Raw genomic sequence first — 13,478 nt, forward strand, 5'->3', positions numbered from 1 at the left:
ACCGCAACGCATATTGGACACAGATCGCTAGAACATCAACACCTGGGGATCGTACACTGCAACATAATTAACAAATTTTCAGAGTGTCATCCAGTGATGGGGCTCACTGCATGAGCAATCAGCTCATCATCCTAGCCAAGACTCACCATGGGATCCTTATGATTCCAAATGTAGCAACTCTCTAACCAAACTGGAGGCCCTCCACGGTGAGGCAGTAGGAGATAGCTTAGGCATCAACCAGATGGAAATAATTCCTTTGCATACTGTATCTTAGGGCCAATTCAAAGCATTTGGAAACAGCAGTTGGAAAGGCTGCCCAAAACAGAGTTCAGCAGTTGTACTTGAATGCACTGGAGAGACTTTTCCACTGACTTTGGGGACTATTTTACATTTAAACAAAGTTTGCATCAAGGGCATTGGAAAAACTTCCAGATTGCATTAAAGTTCTTAAGAGAAATTAGTTCTGTCCCCAGGACCCATTACCTCATTGACTTTGAACATTTTCCTTGCTATGAGACTATAATTTCAATCCTTAGGATGTATTGAACTAGAACTCTTTTGGTTTTATAGTCCCGACTTATATTTCCATCGCTCTGGCTGGGAAATCTGAATTCATAGATACTAAGGTCAGAAGGGACCATTATGATCATCTAGTCTGACCTCCTGCACAACGCAGGCCACAGAATTTCACCCATCCACTCCTGTGAAAAACCTCTCACTTATTAGAAGAGAATCCTCCAGCAAGTGACCCGTGCCCCATGCTACAGAGGAAGGCGAAAAACCTCCAATCTGCCCTGGAGGAAAATTCCTTCCCGACCCCAAATATGGCGATCAGCTAAACCCTGAGCATATGGGCAAGATTCACCAGCCAGATACTACAGAAAATTCTTTCCTGGGTAACTCAGATCCCACCCCATCTAACATCCCATCACAGGCCATTAGGCCTATTTACCATGAATATTTAATTACCAAAACCATGTTATCCCATCATACCATCTCCTCTATAAACTTATCGAGTTTAATCTTAAAGCCAGATAGATCTTTTGCCCCCACTGCTTCCCTTGGAAGGCTATTCCAAAACTTCACTCCTCTGATGGTTAGAGACCTTTGTCTAATTTCAAGTCTAAACTTCCTGGTGGCCAGTTTATATCCATTTGTTCTTGTGTCCACATTGGTACTGAGCTTAAATAATGGCGACTCTGGGTCAGATTGTGGCAAAGAGTATTGAGAATAAAACCCAGAACTGCTTATGGTTTTAAACTTTGTTTTATTTGTTGACCTTGGGCTTTTGTTATTAATCTAGACATGGCAAGAAGCATGCTCTGCCCTTGTTATGAGGCAAGAGGCAGAGGTTTTGAAACATCAGACACCCTCCCCTGTAGTATTTCTAACCCACACGGACCCTTTAATGCAGTGGGCTCCAAAGGTGGCATGTTTCTCAATCAGTGAAATGTGCAATAAACATCAGGAGGGCTGTACTATTGAATGTGCAGCTGATGTACGGATCTTCCTAAGGTCAACAAAGTGAGGCAAGTGGCGACCCCATGCTGAGAAACAGTGAGAGAATACAAACCTTGGCAGTTTAACTGCTTGACTTCTGCTAACATTCCATGTAGAAAGCACCCACTGGGCAGCTAAACAGAAAAGAAATTAACTTTCTGGATGCCAAACATTCAGGATTCAGTGCCCCCGCAGTGGGCTGTTAAACATTCTAGGGTCTAAGCAACCAGATGCTCTAGGTGCATCTTAACTTCCCTCAGGTTCAAGAAGATAGGTTGGCACAATAGCACAAAAGAATTTAAAATGACCCACAACCCTAATTCTTCCTTGCAACCAGTTTGGGAACTGGTCCTTACTTAGCTGGAATGTATTTTATGCACGCTGTCCTGGAAGTAGCTTTTGTGCCCACATATGAACCTGCTATATTGACATACACACCTTTCCCCCCACCACCCAATGGCGAACACTCAAGGATAAGATCGAGAATAACACTCTAAAAAAACTGTTACCAGCTGAAACTCTGGGTTGAAAGACTTCAGCCTGCTTGAAGTTTAGAGAAAACTATGGACTTTTAGATACCAAGGAAGCAGGAGATCCCAGTATAATAGATGGCAATGATACACTGGATGGTAGGGATAGAGTCCAGAGTGACCTAGACAAATTGGAGGATTGGGCCAAAAGAAATCTGATGAGGTTCAACAAGGACAAGTGCAGAGTCCTGCATTTAGGATGGAAGAATCCCATGCACTGCTACAGGCTGGGGACCGACTGGCTAAGCGGCAGTTCTGCAGAAAAGTACCTGGGAATTACACAGTGGACGAGAAGCTGGATATGAGTCAACAGTATGCCCTTGTTGCCAAGAAGGCTAATGGCACACTGGGCTGCATTAGTAGGAGCACTGCCAGCAGATCAAGGGAAGTGATTATTCCCCTCTATTTGGCACTGGTGAGGCCAAATCTGGAGTATTGTGTACAGTTTTGGGCCCCCCACTACAGAAAGGATGTGGACAAATTGGAGAGTGTCCAGTGGAGGGCAATGAAAATGATTAGGGGGCTGGGGCACATGACTTATGAGGAGAGACTGAGGGAATTGGGGTTATTTAGTCTGCAGAAGAGAAGAGTGAGGGGGGTATTTGATAGCAGCCTTCAACTACCTGAAGGGGGGGCATTCCAAAGAGGATGGAGCTCGGCTGTTCTCAGGGGTGGCAGATGACAGAACAAGGAGCAATGGTCTTAAGTTGCAGTGGGGGAGATCTAGGTTGGATATTAAAAAACACTATTTCACTAGGAGGGTGGTGAACCACTGGAATGGGTTACCTAGGGAGGTGACAGAATCTCCATCATTAGAGCCTGGCTTGACAAGGCCCTGGCTGGGATGATTTAGTTGGTGTTGGTCCTGCTTTGAGCAGGGGATTGGACTAGATGATCTCCTGAGGTCGCTTCCAACCCGAATATTCTATGATTCTATGATAATGCAGAGTAAATGATGGAGCCCTGCTATCTAAACTATATATGTTGTATGCGAATAGGATTGGTTTCATTGGTCAGAACCCCTCCACTGAAAAAACACTGGGAGAGGGAATAGGGTGCCAATAACCATAGACAATAGTATGATTCTGCCCTACCACTGCCCCGGGCTATGGATCTCTCACAAGCCTCAGCTGATAAGTGGATCTCTCTTTGGAGATGTGGGGCAATAGCCAGGTCCCAAAGTATCTTGAACAATAAGAAACAAGAGGAATGAGTGCAGGTTCTGCAACCACTAAGGAATAAAGGAGCAAGTGTGATGAAGAGAAGTCTTCTAGGCATCTATAAAGGAGAAACTGAGCCTAGTGGGAAAATGGGGGGGCCGAAGGGTAGAAACTGCAAGAAGAGAGATCAAAAGGAAAACAAAGGGTATCATCCTTCGGAAAGCTGGTAAGCCAGCAACTTATAAGGGCGATGATATGAATAGCAAGCAGCTGTGTACCTGGGAAGTAAGAGGCTTGGTTCCCATACAGAAGAGGATTACTCTCAATGATGTCCATTTAGTGTTCTTAGGAGAGTAGATTACTTTTGAAACAATTATTCATTCAGAGGGGTAAACCATGTTCTAATACAATGAGCCCTTGAATTTTAAAATGGCTAACAGTATTACAGTTTCCTTTCCCAGCTCCACTCATCCACACAACAAGCAACAAGAATGACAGCCTAAACAGAAAGTTGACACGACATCTAAAAGAGAAATGGTTGAGAGTAGACTCCCTTTTCAAATGACATTAAAAATAATTGGGCCAGGAAGGTTCTGTAGCATCTATGCATTGAAGTCCCAAGTACCCTCGTCTGATGGGGCTAGAAGTGTGGAGATGGTATGCGTACTCAGTTCTTGACCAACCCCCTCAACCCAGGTTTCGGAATAGCACTGATGGGCCTTGTTTGCGTAGAACCATATCTAGGCCTCCTTGGCCAAAACAAAGGTTGCCCGAAAGCAGATAGGCAGAGGAAGAAGCTGTCTCGGAAATATAGTGGAAAGTAAAATGCTACGGATAAAGCTGAATGTGAAAATCCAGAACAGCAGCTCAGAATATACCAGCAATAACTTGTAGCTGTGCCTTGTACGCTTTGCACAGGTGCCCTAGCTTTTCTAGGCAGAAATAGGGTTTCTGAATGCACACACTCTCCTCCCTACTGTGGCCAGATGGCTGCAGCTTTTGGCAGAAGAGAGAGCCCTTCCTCATCCCAGCCTCCCCAAAAGCCCTTTCCCATACTCAGCAGAATCTAAAGATGCAAGTCCGATTCTCATTTACACTATATACCTCTTTGCCAGTGTAAAAGAGCTTTCAAATGGGGGTAGCTGTAAACTAGAATGGAATGCAGGACCATAGTGTAAATGAGAATCAGACCTTTTGCCATTTAAACACTCCCACAAAAATTTCATGTTCAGGTTGAACTGATTTGCAATATTATATTTTAAAACATATTTTTGGTTTATTCTTCTCTAATGCTGACCTTGGAATGGGCATGCATAGCTTTGTCATCTCTAGGCTTGGACTGTGGTAATATTCTCTACTTAGGGTTATCTAGAACCTCCAGAAGCTCCAAACAGTGCAGCGTATAGCTGGCCACCTCCTGAGAGGCACAATTCACCACAAGCACATTGCAGCTCTCTCCTAGTCTGATGTAACTTCCCACTTGTGCCAGATGCTATTCAAAGTGAGTGGCTGCCTCTCACCCTAGGGCTCATCATGGCCGTTCGGATTGGCTGGAAGGCTCTTGCTGTCGGTTTCAATAGCTAAGCACCCCAAAAGTGGAAGCAGTGGCTCACAGTTGAAAGTCTCCTGCCTTTGGAAGCTGGAAGCGTCTCAACTATGAGGCCACCATGCAAGACATTTATTTTGGTTCATATTTGAGTGACTGCTTTTTGTTTTGCGCCAATGTGTTTCAGTTCTTTTTTCTAAATGGTAAAACTAATTTTAGCGATGGACCCAACTCAGAGACATGGATCCAAACACCCACGGCTTTTGGGAAAATTAAGATCTGAATCCAGATCCTAACTTCTTGGCTCATGCTTAACTATACCTAAATTTATGTTTCAATGTTTGCAATTGCACAACTTAGCTGTCTTGGCAACAGGTGTGAGAGAAAGTAATAAATAAGCATTTGAAGGACAATTCAAGGGAATTTTTTTGCTGTTGTTCTCACAGTTAAACACTCCAGGAGTAGCAGCAATGGCTCTGACAGTGGAGAACACTCTAAGAAGCAGCAGAGAATCAGAACTGAAAAGATCAGTAACATTTCACTGTAGTGGTTAGGTTCTCCAGCCATTGTGGACTGGAACACAGCAAATGACACTAGCAAATCCTGCTGGAAGGTGTAATTTCTTATTTCCTAGTTCTGATTATAGACTTGACTCTGGCTTGTTTCCTGGTCCTTCAGTTGTTCATGGAGAACTCCAAAGAGCTTTGTGAGCATTAGAAAAATAAAATTCAGGAGTACGTTATGCTGCCAAAACACCATTTAAAATCCCTTCCCCCTCCCTTCAAAAAGTCACCCACAGACAGTGAAAAATTACATCTACTTCCACAGATAAGGTCTGTTTGACCTAGCACTTTACTTCTGCATCATTAGATTTCTTTTGTTACTGTGAGGGAATCACACAGGAGGGCAGCTGGCCATCTCTTCTATTCATTTCAGCACTCACCATCTAGTCACACAAAGAACAGAAGGTTGCATTACGGTGACATGTTTTTTCCTTTGCATGATGAGGAGCTTACGGAGTTCTTTGACCATTCCATAGGAGGAGGGCTGTCTCTCTTTCAGTCTTACAGGGCACTCTGTTTCTCATGTTCACACAAGAAGGCATCTTGGATACCAAAGACTGAATTAAAGTATCTTAAGTTTTCTGAGTTGCCAACCTGTTTTACCTAAATTCTCTTACAAAGCCTCTCTTATCTTTTCACTACTCAAAGAAAGGGAAGGAAAGTGTATAATTAAGCAATAACATACAAAAGGCTATGTGTTGTCAGGGGATTAATGGAGTCTTCAGGCAATGTTCTGAGGCACAAGGCCAAAACTGGAGTGACTTCAGCTACCTAACGGTGCAATAATCCCCCAAAGTATGCACTACCTCAGGTGTGCCTGAGCTAATATAAAATGGCATTTATGAAATATGACCAAATCCTGTCTGTGCATTACCTGGGTGTTAGTGATATAGTTATGACATCACTGACAACCAATTACAGAGCTTGGCTATTTTTGGTTTTACATCCATTATTATATATTTCACAATGTTAGAATTACTGTATGTTCCCACATTTCTCATTATATTAATTTAAATAGCATCGTAAAATAGGACATCTTCCATTTCAACCAAACCCTCACGTCTTAATTTTCTACAGAAAGGGGCAAATCCTTCTTCCCTTACTCATGCAAAGAATCCCACTGAACTCAATGGGACTACTCATGTGAGTAATGTGACTGGGACTTGATCTTTGGAAAGCATTATTTGACAGGTTTCAGAGTAGCAGTTGTGTTAGTCTGAATTCGCAAAAAGAAAAGGAGTACTTGTGGCACCTTAGAGACTAACAAATTTATTTGAGCATAAGCTTTCGTGAGCTACAGCTTACTTCATCGGATGCATTTCTTTGCATTATTTGACAGTGTAATGAAGGGGAGTAGCTGTTTTAACTAGACAGTTGGGGATTCTTTTGGCACAGAGAAATCCACAGGTGGCAGGAGGGGTCCAGTGGCCAAGAGAAGGGGATTATGGTAAGAGCACTGGGAGCCACTGCAGCCACCACAACTTAGAGCAGCCTCAAGGTTTCTCTAAGTTGCTTCTTCAGAATGGACTTACATCTATTGGCCTAAGGACCAGGAAGTTGTAAAGCTGGGTTACACGCTCCTCAAGCCATACAAGAACAGTCTACAAAATCCATCCCCATATTTTTACTTGTAAACTGAATAAATTTGTCGTGAAACTCAGTGATGAACAATAAACAGAGAACCTCACATAGCCCTTTTTGCAAGCACATTTCAGAACAGAACCACACTTTAAGAAAAGTGGTAGAGATCAAAAAGTTACCAGCAAAGAGATTGAAGATTTTAACAGTCCCTGTTACAACAGTGGCAGAAGCCAATGGGGTTGTATATGTGTAGGCTTGGCACAATTAAATTTTTATTATTTTATCATTTCAACTGATAATATCGAAGTTCATTTTCAAGCATTTTTTTACGTTTAGCCATTTAAATTTTCACAGAGTTGCACAAAAATTATGGGTTTTAAGCTTCTAAATGTTCACAGCCGTGGGAAATTATGAGAGGGTGTCAGACAATTATTTAATGGCAGACATTGAGATTCAAAATGTTAAAGCTTTATAACTAGGGCCCTACCAAATTCACAGCTGTGAAAAACACGTCCCAGACCGTGAAATCTGGTCTCCCCTGTGAAATCTGGTGTTTTGTGTAATTTTACCCTATTCTATACATATTTTAGGATTTTGTGGGGGAGACCAGCATTTCTCAAACTTGGGGACCCGAACCAAAAGGGAGTTGCACAGAGGATGGAAGGCTATCATAGGGGAGTCACAGTATTGCCACCCTTGCTTCTGTGCTGGGTGGCCAGAGAGCGGTCGATGCTGTCAGGACGCCCAGCTTTGAAGGCAGCACCCCACCAGCAGCAGTGCTGAAGTAAGGGTGGCAATGCCATACCAAGCCACCCTTACTCATGTGCTGCTGCCTTCAGACCTGGGCGGCCGGAGAGTGTCGGCTGCTGGCTGAGGGCCCAGCTCTGAAGGCAGCAGCTCAGAGGTAAGGGTGGCAATACCACATCATGCCATCCTTCTGCGCTGCTGCTGGCAGCAACATTACCTTGAGAGCGGCAGCTGCTGACTGAGAGCCTAGCTCTGAAGGCAGCACCTCCGCCAGCAGCAGTGCTGAAGTAAGGGTGGCAATACTGTGACCTCCCTACAGTAACCTTGCAAACTCCCCTAGAACTCCATTTTGGGTCAGAGCTCCTAGAGCTACAACACTGTGACATTTCAGATTTAAATATCTGAAATCATGAAATTTATGATTTTTAAAAGCCTAGGACTATGAAATTCACCAGAATGGACCGTGAATTTGGTAGGGTCCTATTTATAACCATTACAAGCACAAATTGTCAACAACACATGTCCAAATACACAAAGTAAATATCCTTAAACAAACTCTAATGAGTTCTTAAGCAGCATTTTTCTTACTTTACCTATCTGTAGGTTTTGGTCATCATTGATGGAAATAGTTTTTCTTGCTTTGTGTGTGTACAGTGAAATCAATGTTTAGTGACATTTACTGATAAAAATCTACTCTTTCCACAACTATACCTGTAGAACAAAGCAGACTTTGCCCCATCATTTCCAACATTCAATTTTCCTCTGAAACATCACTTAATAAAAACCCATGAAGAAAAGAGATGAATAGAAGCAAAAAAGTGACCAAACTTAAATACTTTAACTAGCTTTTTCATTCAGTTTACGATTTAGCTAATGAATGATAACTCAGACCTTGGCCTCAAATTTCTTAGCAGAAGGAATACGCGTAAATGTGAAAGGGCCAGGGAGGGGTTTTAATCTCTAAATTGTTCCCCACCCTTGTCTGGTAACAGTGACTTCTGCTTTCTGGCAGCTGCCTCCACTCCAAATGTTTTCCCAATAGCTGTCAGCATCCCACTCACACGTCAGCTGGATGCCAGCTGCTGGAGAGGTGAAGAGGGACATTATTCATCCGGGATATAACTAAACCCCGATGAGAGAAACAGTCCCTCCAAGCAGCTGTTTAACAGCAGCAACTGGAATGGATGCAACCAAAGAAAACCCTAATCTCCCCATTCTGCTTCTGCTAAAAAAAAAGGGGGGGGGGGGTAGGGTGGGGACGATGGTGGAAGAATAAGGCAATCACCTCTCTTGTGGGACTAGTTACTAGGGTTTATAAAAAGTGTGTTGCACATGCTAGATTGTTAAATATATAAGTACAGGTTGCTAAATTCTACCCTGATTTACACCTTATTCTAACCCACTGACTTCCCTGGGTTGCTGAGTGCTTAGGTGAGGGTAGCAGTTTGCTGGGGAGAGAGGGCGGGTTGGTTTTTCTTTAAATACATATTTAAAAAGTTACATTCTCTTTGAACTATACCAGCATGACATCTATTTCAAATAGTCAGCCAAATTTATTTAATTTGAAATACATTTATTCTGTACACTTTGTGTTAAATATATGGCACATATTGTACTGTTATAATACAGTACATTGTGTAGATCATGGAAAAACTATACGCAACATATATTATTTTTCCGTCTGGCTTTTGGGAGACTACATTCTCCAGATCAGTTTCTTCATCCTCCTAAACTTTCCTTCCTTTGCAGGGATTCCCAGTTTGGCTTTAAAAAAGACAGGACATTTTCCTAAAACGTGCGTGGAATTTAGCCAAACGATGAAGAGGCACCAACTAGGGTTCTTCTGTGAAACAAGATTTCTGGAAGATGTCAGAGGTGAATACTGAGTTTCCTATTAGAGAACCTCTTGGATCGACACATACCTACTAGCTCTCTCAAACTACTTTCATGTATCCTTTGCAGAACAATGGCAGAAAGAACCCTAGCAGTAAGCGGTCTCTGGGCGACAAAAAATACTGATCGCCTAGCAGTGAGCAGCTAATGTCTGGCAAGAAAATATCGTCATAGGACAGGAAACCAAACACCTCTTGCAGGGGACAGCCTCTGTGTGGTAGACTATCCCCTTTGTTGGGTGGGTGGAGCCCTATGTGACAGGAAAACATCCACTTGAGACAGGTGGTCATCCACATGTGGAATTAAAGCATTCACATCCCAGAGCTGGCAACCCTTGTACAGCAGGAATATACTTGCCTCTTGGAGCGAGCAGATGCTGAACAGCAGGAAAAGGCCTGCCCCCAGCATGGTGAGTTGTATGTGGAAGTGGCAGTTTCCTATCAGTGAGATCATATCATAGATCATAGTGCAAAAGCATGTCGTGGAGAAACAGATTTTTAGGGCACAATGGATTTAGGATTGTGATGCAACAGGCTCCAGCTCTGTCACTAGAACACATGCAAATGCTAAATCAGCCAGAATCAACAGAACAGTCACAATTAATTAAAGAGACGAATGGGCTTGTATTGAAGAAACAGAACATTCATTGGCCTCTCCACAGTTGTGATTGACAGGGGCATTTCAGCCAGCTAGCAGAGTGAAGCATGCACATTGTTAGACAAAACGGCTGAATTGCAAGCAAAATCTGTAGTACTAACCCCTCTCCCTGCAAGAGACCTGCCTTCACCCCGTAGGATTTCCTTCCCAACAGCCAGTTTTTTCAGCATGGCTGGTTCCACTTCTCTTCACTTTCAGTCTCTCTGTTTGCCAGTGGCCAATTCTGTCTCATTTTGATCCAATGGAACTAACCCACTCCTTTTCTCAAGCATGATCTGTTTGTATCAATCTATTTAGGTACCTATGACTCTCCTCACTGCAGTACCTAAACCTCTTACAGTTAGTCATTTATTATTTGTAAGATGGCAGTGCCTCAGGGGGCCCAACTCACAGACCAGGACACTATTGTGGAGGGCACCATACAAACACACAAAGAGATGGGCCTTGTCCTGGATGTTCATATCACTAGCTGGCGGCAGAAGAACTAGAGTGCCAAAAAGATGCCTCTAACTGAAGGAGCCAACTAGAGAGGCAGAAAGAGGGGAGAAATCCGACATATATTTAATCCATATCTTTAAAAATCTGAAACACTCCCACAGAAGCTGCTTTTCCCTGTGAAAGAAAACACTCTGGATTTCAGTGTACCTCTGCTTCCCCCCCCGCCCCCCACATCTGCCAGAGACAAAAACTGCAGGCTCACTAGGCCTGGGTGGCAAACACAGCCCTGAATTTTATCTAGTGCAGAGAGAGAGGGCAGGCTTGGGAGTTTTAAGCATCAAGTTAGAAACATACAGTAGGCTCCCTGGGCCTGATTCTCATTTCCACGGAGGCCCTTTCATCCTGAGCTGGCAGCATAAAGGGGCTCAAAGTGGGTGTAACCCTAACAGTTTACGATCTCTTTAGGCTGCCAGAGTGCAGTGTACAGGGGCCTTAGTGGAAATAAAAATCAGGCCCATTAGGTCTAATCCCAACAGGGCTGACTCAGCCCTTCATCCTTCTGAGACAGACAAATTAAGTCCCAGGCAGTTTACTGCATGTGGGTCTTTCAGACATCACTTTAATAACTGCGGTCCTGGGCATGGATATTGCAGCTATGAGCTGGTACGCTCCAGCCAGAGGTGGCTGCATTTCACTGAGGAAGCGATGCCTGTTTCCAAGGTGGTTAGGGATCTTTTGGAATGAAAGGTCCTCTATAGCTATGAAGCTGCTCATCAAATTGCACAATATTATTTATTTAACATTTAACTGGGAAAGTTTTGGTGCTGCATATCATCACAGGACTGATGCTGCAATTGTTATGCAGGCAGGACAGGTGAACTGCAGAATCCCCCCCCACTGCTCTGACAAGGCATTATGCTAATATCCCACATCACATCCACTTGTTCTGTTGCTGGTCCTACTGAACAGAGGCATCCGGAGTGTTGCAATAAGTATGGTACTTGGGTAACGTGGGAAACAGTATGCATCCGATGAAGTGAGCTGTAGCTCACGAAAGCTTATGCTCAAATAAATTGGTTAGTCTCTAAGGTGCCAAAAGTACTCCTTTTCTTTTTGCGAATACAGATTAACACGGCTGTTACTCTGAAACCTGTCATTAGAGACTACATAAGCCATAATATGGTTACTCTCTTTCTTTCTGAATTTTTGGAGACGTGTGCAAGGAAGAGCTCTCAGAGTGAATGTTATATGGAGAAACAGAGGCACAGAGAAATTAAAGCTAACATTTTCAAATGTCGGTAACTCAATAGTTAGGCATCTGAATCCATATTCAGGCTGCTAGATAAGTGACCAGATTTTTAGAGATACTGAGAATCCTGTGGGCATGTCTCCATTGCATCTGGGAGCAAGCCATCCACAGACTTGTGTTATCAGGGCTCCATGTGTGGACATGGAGGCTCGGGCTGGAATTCAGGCTCTGAAGCCTGGGGAGAGAGTAAGGGATGTGGGCTCAAGAGCCCGAGCTGCAACATCCAAGCAATGTCTGCATACCTATTTCTAGAGCACTAGTGGGAGTATGTGGACCAGGGCTGTGAGGCTCACTCCCAGATGTAGTGCAGACATGCCCCTAGTCCTCACTGAACTGCCTGTCGTTTGTGGGAGCCCCGTGTCTCTAAAAATCAGGCCACCTTACTTCAGCTGCCCAAGTTTAACATTTTTAGCTGAAGTGACTTACCCAAGATGTCACAAGCTAGTGGCAGAATCCAAAACAGCATGAAGGTCCACTTACTGCCACTCCCCGCTCTCCCCAATTGACAACTCTGCGTACAAAATTATGTATTTAATTTTGTCTGAGGGAAGGGATAGGGATAGAGCTTTAAGTAATATTGTACCTTCCCGTTAAACAGGGCTTCTTTTTCAGAAAAGAGCGCCACAGTTATTTACTTGTGCAGTTCTAATCAATTGGCATAGGGACGAATAGAATGTCCTAAATTGTAGGCCCCAAAAACAATAAAAAAGGGGTTTGAGTTAAGCATGCAATAGACCCTATCTATTCCATATGGATGACTGGGATGATTGCAAATAACTGAATTTAACTAACTAGGGAAGAATTCAATTAACACAATTTAAAATGTGAAGATAATATACCAGAAAATGTTTTGTTTATTAATACGAAGTGTAGGTTATTTTTATTTATTCATAATCTACTAGTACATATATGACAGTGCATTTACTGTTTTAAATCAGTAATTCAAACCCTTACTGCAGCACTCCGTTACCATTCCTTTGAAGAGGAGCAAGGAGCGGCCATTGCTTTTTCGGGGGTGGGGGATCCTAAATGTGCATATTAATGAGGTACCATTGCTTCCTATGTCACATTAAGGGGATTTCCAGGCATTCAGGACATTAAAAATTTAGCACTAGCACTACATCTCGCCAGCTTGGAGTGTTCTGACTGCTTCTGAAAAGCCTGGTTAATAATTAACTTAGATTTAGTGAGGTGTGAGGGAAAAAAAAAGTAGTGAACAAAATATGACCTCCAGAACTATTCATCCATGGGATAATTTCACATTACCTGTGATATTATCAGGACTGTCCCGATATTAGGGGCTTTGTCTTATACATGCAACTATACTTCCCCCCATCCTCTCCCCCCAAAAAGTGTCCCAATTGTTCACATTTGCTATCTGGTCACCCTACCTGAGAATTAAATGGTTCACCTGTACCAAGCCCCCAAACAATCCCCTTGCCCAGGAAAAAATAATCTCTTGCTTTGTTTTTATTCAATCAACATTTTCTCCACTCTGTGGCCTTGAACTTGTAACTCTTTTCAGGTTCTCTGGGCCGCATCAGACCTTCCATT

At 43.2% G+C, this 13,478-nt stretch overlaps 1 protein-coding gene across 1 annotated transcript in view; it reads right to left on the bottom strand.

The window, feature by feature from the left end:
- Positions 1-13,478, bottom strand: part of SYN3 (synapsin III) — a 282,703-nt gene that overhangs the window by 195,533 nt on the left and 73,692 nt on the right. The gene's annotated exons all lie outside the window — the stretch shown is intronic.

Source organism: Chelonia mydas, chromosome 1 (genome assembly GCF_015237465.2).
Source record: "Chelonia mydas isolate rCheMyd1 chromosome 1, rCheMyd1.pri.v2, whole genome shotgun sequence".
In the NCBI taxonomy this organism is placed as follows: Eukaryota; Metazoa; Chordata; order Testudines; family Cheloniidae; genus Chelonia; species Chelonia mydas.